Source organism: Chinchilla lanigera, unplaced genomic scaffold (genome assembly GCF_000276665.1).
Source record: "Chinchilla lanigera isolate Chin_1 unplaced genomic scaffold, ChiLan1.0 scaffold00055, whole genome shotgun sequence".
Taxonomy (NCBI): domain Eukaryota; kingdom Metazoa; phylum Chordata; class Mammalia; order Rodentia; family Chinchillidae; genus Chinchilla; species Chinchilla lanigera.
This window is the reverse complement of record NW_004955456.1, coordinates 5,815,427-5,824,611: the sequence shown is the minus strand read 5'-3', so window position 1 is coordinate 5,824,611 and position 9,185 is coordinate 5,815,427. Positions and strand designations below refer to the sequence as shown.

The following is a 9,185-nucleotide window of genomic DNA, read 5'->3' as shown; positions in this document are numbered from 1 at the left end:
GGGAAGGACGGGGGTGGGAGAAGCAGGCTTCCTACTCCACAGCTTTCCGGCTGTGTGTCGCAGCAGGAGCCAGGGGCTGCGCGTGCTACCAGGGGTCCAGGCGCCACCCAAGGACCCATGCTGCACACCTGGATGCTTGGGCATGCAGCGCGCCTGCTCTGTCGCATCTCCTGTGCTCTGGCCAGGTCACCACCCGCGGCCCTGTCCCTAGGAGCCCCAGGTTCCCTTCCCGGCCCACCCACCTCCCCGCTTCCTCCCAGCCCAGCCTTGCAGCCGCGGCTCCTCGCTGACTCAGTTTCCCCTCCTTTCCATGCACCACACTGGCTGCCTTCGGTCACCTGCTCCTAGGGTCACGGACGGCCCGTTCTCCTGGGCACAGCGGGTACCACGCTGCTTGACAAGCACGGGACTGTGTCCCCAGGACTCACGGCTCGAAGTCCCCCCTACGGTCAGAGGAGACCCGGGCTGCAGTGCAGCTTCGCAGGTCGCTGCCGCGGCTGCCTCTGCTCTCCAGCACGGCGCCCGCCCGCCACCGCGCCCCAACAGGCGTCACTTCAAGTCACCGTGCAGCACTGGGTCCCCAGAGCCTCGCCACCCGCAGGCAGTGCTGAGGGAGGGCACACAGGAGTGGCTGCCCCGGCACCGCCGCATCTTCACAGGAAGAGCGGGGCGCAGGTCTCCAGGGTGACGCTCACTTCCTGTGAACTGCGGGTGCAGGCTCGCGCTGGCAGGAAGGTCCTGGAACGAGCACCCGTCGGCCACCTAGCAGGCAGTCAACAAACCGGCACTCCTGGAGGACAGCGCGGTGGCCAGCTGCGCCCGCGACCTGGACTGTCCTGCCCTGGACTGCTGTGCCGCAGATGTCAGCCAGGGCCCCGTGCAGCCAGCTGCAGGCTCAGCCGTGGGGAGCTGACATTCCTCTGGGGGGGACAGACCTGACCCCAGCAGCAAATGAGCAGAAGCAGGGGGTCAGCGCCGGGAAGCAGGGTGCGGTGCTGCAGAGCGCATTTATGTTTTTCAGTACTAACGATTGAACCCAGGGCCTCTGCACTGAGCTCACCCCCCTGCCTTTTAAAATCATTTATTTATTTACTTTTGGAGACAGGGTCTTACTGAGCTGCCCGGTCTGAGCTGGAACTTGTGATCCTCCTGCCTCAGCCTCCCAGGGTGCTGGTATTACTGGAGAGCATCACCACGTCTGATGGCCACCTTGTCCCCAGGGATCACACCGGGTGCTGGCGAACGGGTGCACAAGGGAACTGCGCCCTCTGGCGGGCAGGAGACACCACAGTTGCCGTCCCGGGTCCTCCCTTGCTCCAAGAATTCCAGACAGAGTCACGGCGGGCCGTCTGAGACTCCTCTTCACATTCACAAGCTGTGCTTCAACAGCCATATTTTTGAGCGCGGCTTTATTTTTCTCTCCCATCTTCCTCCACCACTAAAATTTTAATCGAGTAGCCTCAGAACTTTGTTCTGTGATCACCAGCCAGGATGGACGGCTCCTGAGACGGGGGTTGGGGGGGGAATGTCGGTTCCTCCACGAGTGTTTCTTACGCGAGGGAATCCAGCCTCCACAAAGAACTCTCCACACCCCATAGGACACTTCACTTGCTCATCGTTTTCTTAAAGGTGCAGAGCCAACTCCAAAAGACGTCTTTTGGGCGGGCACAAGCTAGTTCTCAAAGCACTCCACGCATTTCTTCTGACTTTTAAACACTTTCAGATGAGCAAGTGCACCTCCTTCTGAGCCAGGGCCGGTGACAGCCCCTGACGCAGGCCCTGCCACCCTTCTAAGGCAGGACAAAGGAAGCTCAGCTGTGCACAAAGAACACAAGGAGACTCCGCTGTCTGCTTTATTCCCTAAAAACTTCAGGGCAGACTCCACCCAGCTCTGAACTAGGATGTGAATTGTTTAAAGGAGGTTTGCAAAAAATAAAGTTTATGAGCTCTAAATGCATTCGTCCATTCATTCCCCCGACCGAGGATGCTGGAACAAGAGCAACTAAACCAGGCGTGGTGGCACACACCTGCCATCCAGCACTCTGGGAGGCTGAGGCAGGAGGATCACAAGTTCAAGCCCAGCCTGGGCAACTTAATGACTTAGCAAGACTCTGTCTTAAAATTTAAAAAAACTTCAAAGCAAAGCCCTGCAGACCACCGTGCTGAGATCACTTCCCGTAAGCAGACGTCACCTCACAAGGGAACCAAGCAAGGACAGACGTGTCACAGGACCACAGGCCCCGAGGGCCTTCAGGAGTCTTCTGGACCTGGGGTTGTGATTCCTGGACCTCAGCCCTCTGCCTCTGTGAGCGGCCCGTGTGGCCCCACATTCTGTGACCCGGCTGCCAGCTGGGGTCCCCGCCGTCGCCCTCACGGCTCAGCACTGCCCCGCAAACCGCCCGTCTCACGCTGAGTTGTCTGAGGTGCGGGTCCACAGCCCGCTGGGATGAGTGCACATCTCCCTGGCGGCCTCCTCAGACTGTCCTGTGCGCTCTGCCCTCTCGGGACCACAGGACTCTGCGGCCGCTCTTTTCCTGTAAGACGGCTCTTCAGGGTCTCCCCCTCCCCCGCTCCTTTTCCTCCTCTCCCTTCTGCATCTGCTGCTTCTGCCTCTTCCTCTTCTCCTCCTCCTCCTTCCCTTCTTCTTCCGATCCCTCTCACCTCCCCTCCTCCTTCTGCCTCCCCCCGCCCCATTCATTTCACTTCCAAACCCTCCAGCAAAATGCATGAGCAGGACTTGGACACCAGGTTTTCCGTGTCAGGTTCTGTGGCTTTCGTTTCTGTGTGAAGATCTACATGGTCGTCTCCAGCAGCACGGAATCTCGACGACGCCCCCTGAGCAGACATCAAGGTGCTTGCGGGCGACATTCGGGCGTGGGCCGAGTCCCCTGCACAGGCGCTCATGCCAGGAGCTCGGGATGAGCTGGAGGGAACGAGGTCCCTCCGCTTCCAGCAGCCCTGGCAAATTCCACAGAGACTTGGTTATGACAGCGCTGCAGGCCCTGCCTGGTGCCCGGCTTGGCTGTGGCCTCCCAGCGTGGACACGAGTCCAGCTGTCCTTATTCACAGACCCCGCGGAGTCCAAAGTCGCCACCCTGGACTCTGGGCCCCAAGGGCAGTGACGCTGGCAGAGCTGATCTGAGGGCGGAGGGGCTGGCGCAGGTGACCCAGTCAGGACCTCGGAGAAGACTCTGGGGTCCAGGAGAAGTGGATCCTGGCAGGACGCTGAGGCAGGACAGGCCTGCACAGAGGACACGGCCGACTGAGAGGGGAGACCCGGCTGGCAGCCAGCCCGGACCCACTCCCGAGCCGACCACGCGTGCTGCGGAGCTGGAGCGGCCTCCGTCTCTTCATTTCCTCGTCTCTTCTGCTTTGACTCAAGCCTGCCTTGGCTGGGTTTCCTGCCAGGAGCCCCTGCTAGCATGTTACCAGGCTGGGGTCCTCTCTGACTCCCTATGTCCTAAACAGAGAACCAAGCGGGACACCAAGGGTGGCTGTGGGATCGGGGATTCATCTGAAAGAGAAAGGACGGGTCCGCTCCCCAGGGTGGGCGCAGCCAGGGAGAGCGGATGGGGCTGAGGGCTCGGTGGTCTGACTCCCGCCTGTGGGTGGCTTGACGCGGCCCCTGCATGGGGCGATGGAGGCTTTGACCTTCCACAGCCCTTGCAGGAACCGTCACAGCATCCAGAGCCCCAGCGGTCAAATCTGCACCATGACACATGATTAGGGACTGGGTCACCGAGGTTTGCGGTGGGCGGCCGGGCACTTGCCCGGGGACTGACTGTGTGGAAGCTGAGTTACCTGGTTCCTTTCCCCCACTGTGTTTCGACCTGCACACCCTGGTTCCAGGTCAGTGTGTGCCTCGGAAGGCACAGCTCCAAGGTGGGCCCTGCTTTCCTTCCCAGCTGTTTCATTGATTGTCTTGTGCCTCCGATCTTGCCCAGAAAGCAGGCTACAAGGCTAGCCCTTCCTCCCTTCATGCTGTCTTTTTTCTTAGTGACCTCTTCCTTGAGAGGTGAACCTGTACGGCGCCTACCCGGATTCACCACTCACACTGTGCAAGCCCCATGCCCACTCTTAGGGTTTAGATCTAAACTGTCACCGAGAGTCTCAGGTGTTCAGAGGCGGTGAGTGGAGGAGTGAACTGCAAGGTGTGTGCTGTCCCTGCCCCTCCTCTCTCTCTGCTTCCTGGCTGCCTTGAGTTGAGCAGCTCCGCTCCGCCAGCCCCTTCTGCCGTGATGGTCCCGCTTGGAGCCAGCCAACCAGCATGGACTGAATCCTTGGAAGCCGGGAGATGATCAAAACAGCTCTTCCTCTAATTTACAGGTGGCAGATATTTTGTTCCAGCAACTAAACAATGATTAATCCACCCTCCTTCTTGTGGACCGAGCGAGGTCTCTGCCCTGGGAGGAAGCTCTTGCCATGTGACCTGTTGTGACCACTGGGACATGAGAAAATGGGGTGCCAGAGGCATTCACCAGGACGCCCCAACAATGTCTATGGGAACAAAGTGCCCCACACCGGAGAGGCCCATCGTCCTCACCTTAGAATGAAGACGTGGGGCAGGACACACACCTCTGCAGTGTAGTGGTGCTGGCTGGGTCCCACTGCACCAACTAAAGACAGCTGACGTTAGGACAGAGTGTAGCCAGCCCCAGGATCAGACTTCGCCCCTCACAGGACAGGTTGACCTGGGGATCTCAGGACCGTGCTGAGAAAGCCCCGAGCTGTTTCTTGGATTCCTCTTCTTGGCAGACGCAACCTTTGGGGCTGACTTGACTGGCTGCATTAGCAATCAACACTTTCCAGAAACACGTCGTAAAAAAACACACAGCTGAATCTTGTCCAACATTTCCCCTCCGTCTTTCCAACTCTGTGTTTTCAGCAATGACAAAACGTCCTACCGTCCCGAACAGTGGGTGCTGACCCTAGAAGCAGCTGATCTGTGAGGGAGACGAGAGAGGCGAGGGGACAGGAAAGCCTACAACTAAAGCTTCAGGGTAAGGAAGGCGGAAGGAACCCCCCTGGTGGCTCGTGCACTGATGGTGCACCTCTGGGGAAGCATCACGTTCCACAAGCCAAGCCACCACACTCAGCAGGATTTGGTTCATGGCACAGGCATGGCCCCTGAACACAGGCAGAAGAAGAGCACATCCTAAAGTGGGAAGCCTCGCAGCTCTTCCAGCTTTGGGGTCCCTCTGTGCACTGTGCTGCCTGTGGACAGCTGTCCCATGCACGTTCACACAAGGCACTCCTACACACGCCAGCTCACCGATCAGTCAGCCCCACGAACCAAGACAGAGGGGACAAGCTTGTCTCAGCCCACAAGTCAAGTCACAGTCCAGATGGACCTGCCCCAACATGCAGGCTCTGACAGCTTCCTCGGTGTACTGGTTGGGTTCTCGAGAGACACTGAATCAATAGAAAATGCATGGATAATTATGCAAGGGGATTTATTAGGTGGATTTATAGGAACGGAGGTGGAAGAGTCTATAGCAGCTGCCTGCACACTAGAGCCAGAGAATCCAGTAGCTGCTCAGCCCAAGAAGATGGAAGTCACAGAACAAGAGCGAGTGGACGATCCAGCCCCAGTCCAAGGTCAAAGGTCTACAGGCTCCCTGGGAGGTCATTGGTGGGAGTCTGCATTGTAAGGCTGAGCAAACTGCAGACGGATATCCACAGGCAGTGGTGAAGCTTGGACATTCTCCAAAAGGGAAGCGCTTCCTTTTTCTTTCCCTTTTTATTCCATCCAGGCTGCAAGCCTATTGGTTGGTGACACACACATCCGGGGCGGGTCTTTCCGCTCAGTTTGCAGGCCTGCATGCCAATCACCCACGCATACAGTCACAAGTCTGCTATACTAATCCACTAGGTGGTGCCATGTCCAACACAGCTCTTGAAGTTCCCTGAGGGGAAGGAAGGCTTGAGGATGGAGGTATAAAGATGAGCATCAGCATACAGAAAGCTGAGGTCAGGTGGAGCCCTCTCTCTGGATGGGAGGAAAGGAACTGTGCAACCCCTGCAGCTTGTTTATCTATACATTCGGCAGGCTGCTGTCACGTGACACCACTCTGCCTGGCCATCTGTTTGCATGGCAGCCTCAGGACACCTTGGTTCTCAGAGCTGGAGGCGTCCGCTCGTGTGGCTCATCTCTGGGGCTCTTTGTTCTTGAGACTGGCCTTGCTCCAGCCCTGCACAGCTAATGATGCTCCAGCGTCAGCCGCTCCACACTTGAATTGGCCTAGCATGGTTACTGGTCACACCCCAAAGACCGTCCCATTTGTCCCTCCCCCAAGATGTGACAGTCCCTCTGACTAAGGCAGGATTCCTGTCGGGGGCCCAGCATTGTATCCCATGTGTTGCCTGTTGCATGGGAACCACCAGAGGGTAGCAGGTGACATACACAGTCTGTGGGCTGGGATTGAGCCTCAGGAATAGAGGCTATGACTTCCTGGGGCTTGAAAGATTACACATCAGAGCTAAAGCACCGACTCCAAAACATTAGACACTATCTCAATTGTGTCATGCAGATTACTCTTTCTGTATATTGTTCTCTCTGCATTTGCAGAGGTGATTTCAGGCCTCCCACCTAGCCCAGCTCACAGCACTCAGCTGCTACTCACAGTTCTCACAGTCACTCGTCCTCAAGCCACTCCCTTCTTCATCAATTAATAAAACCTGGGTTCCAGCGTTGGGTAGAGGCCTTTGTTTTGGATGGCCATCATTGTGGCTGGACTTAGGGCCCTTTGGCTCCCCATAACTACAGATATGCCTTAGTGTCTTTATTCTCACCATGGGCTGCGCTGGAAGTGGTAGATTGGAATTAACCCACTATGACTCCAATAACTTCATGGGATTGCAAATATAAACTTCCTGGGCCAAGGAGAAGACTCCGAAGGGCTCTCTATATGAAAACAACATTCTTGTCAAAAACTACTGGGGGAAGTAGTGGATATATGTATTTTTTTTAATGAATTTAGAATTTTCTTTTTCATCATACACAAAAATAATTCAAACTGAGTCCCAGACCCAGCTATAAAATGTAAAACTATACATCTTCTAGGAAAAAAGTCTTTTCAGTCTTGGGTTAGGCAAAGATTTCTGAGGTATAACACCAAATGCATAATCCCTCAAAAAACAAAAATCAAACTAGGTGCAGTGATGTGTGCCACCCCAGCACTTGGGAGGCTGAGGCAGGACAATCACAAGTTTGATCCCAGCCTGGGCAACTTCACAATCTAGTGAGGCCCTGTCTCAAAATAAAAATAAAACAGCTGGAGATGCAGCTCAGTGCAAAGGCCCTGGGTTCAATCCCCAGTACCAAAAAGAAGAAAAAGGAAGGGAGGGAAGGAGGAAGGAAGGAAGGAAGGCAGGTAGAAAGAAAGAGGAAGATCAGATTCTTCTACAAACTCTAGGCCCCAAGCAGGGCACCCCACAAGCAGACGCGAGGTGAGCAGAAACCCGCTCTGGCCAGGGCTCCGCGGGATGCGCAGACCCGCAGGTCTCACCCCGTCAGCAGGGGCCGGGTCTTTGCTTCCTGGGACAACAGCGGCAAGGCAGGCAGTGGGCGGCTGGCACTGGTGGTCCGGGAGGGTCCTGCGGGGATCCGTCCCCAGCAAGGGCCCAGGGCGAACACCTCCGCTGGGCAGCCTGCGTCCGGCTCCAACCGGGACACCCAGAGTGCAGCCCCCTCCTGCGGAGGACACTGCCTGGCCAAAGCCCAAGCTAGCAAGGCCTGGCTCAGGTGACCCCAGGGCTCCTGGACCGCAGAAGGGTGGCAGCCTGGGCCTTGCTGCACGCCCAGCCCGGGGCCAGAACACCTTTCTCACGCAGGGCGCGGTGGCGGTGGCTCACGCCTGTAATCCCAGCACTTGGGAGGCTGAGGCAGGTGGATCGTTGCAAGTTTGAGACCAGCCTGGGCTACAAAGTGAGCTCAAGGCCATCTTGAACTGCATAGCGAGACCCTGTCTCAAAAAGACAAAAAAGACAAAAAAAGAAAGAATCGCTGTGGCGGGAACTGAGGACTGAGCCGAGGGCCTTCATCCCCAGCCCTCAGGGTGGGCTCAACTCGCGATCCTCCTGCCTCAGCCTCCCAGCGTGCTGGGATGGACCACAGGCGACAGGAATCGTTTTCCTTCCTCCTCCTCTCTGAAGCTGTGGAGCTGGTCCGGAAGGCCCCTGTGCATGGAGCCGGCGCCCTCCGCCCTCTCCCGCCAAAGCGGAAGCGGTGAGCTCGGAGCCAGGCAAGGCCAACCCCGCAAAGGGTGCGCGCGCCCCCTGCCGGCCGCGCGGGGAGCTGCGGCGCGCGACGGTTCCCTGGAGCCTGGTTGGGAGGGTATCTTATTATTTCACTTTGTTTTATATATTTTATTTTTATTTTATTTTATTTTCCACTGCTAGGGAATGAACGCAGTCAGCTCCACGCCAACTCCTCCGTTTGCTTCACAATTTTCAGACCCTGTTCTCACTGAGGCTCTAAGCGCCGTGGCTGCTCTCGAACTTGCCATCCTCCTGCCTCGGCCTCCCGGAGTGCAGGGATGGCAGGCTTGTGCCCTCGCGTGTCTGGTTTGCTAAAATGGGCCCCGGGAGGGGGATGAGCATGGCAGAGACTCCCGCAGGCTGGGGCGGTGGTCTCGCAGGGCTCCCCCACTGCGTCCCACCCCAGGCCTCCGGCCTCCTGCCCGGCTCAGGCTCCACCTCCGGAGGTCGCCTCTGGACCCCAGGGCCCACCACCCCCTGCAGTGCCACTGGGCTCCCGGGCGGGCCCTGGGCCACAGGCCGAGTATCTGCGTCCAGGTCTCAGGCGACTGCAGCCCACTCTGTTAATGTTTCCGAAAGAGGAGCAGGCGTAGATATTATGAAGGGTGAGTCCACGTAAGCACCAGTGGAATCCCAGCACTGAGGGAGGCTGAGGCAGGAAGATCCCAAGCTCAAGCCCAGCCCGGACCCTGTCTCAAAAAGAAAATAAAAATAAAAATAAGAAAGACTGGGTATGTAGCTCAGTGCAAAGACTCTGGCTTCAATTCCCAGTACAACATAGTTGACCTACTGTCTTCTATATCTTTGCTGAAAGAAACTGTCAATGAGTCCTTGATTGATCAATATTGCATGCCTGATTTGTTTTCATAAGAAACCACTTTGAAGATATCAATATGCAATACAACAAGCATTGTTAATTTCCTACC

General features: G+C 56.9%; 1 protein-coding gene across 1 annotated transcript in view; it reads left to right on the top strand.

Annotated features, from left to right (window-relative positions):
* Nucleotides 1-9,185, top strand: part of LOC106149885 — a gene marked incomplete in the record, with an annotated part of 15,013 nt that overhangs the window by 2,589 nt on the left and 3,239 nt on the right.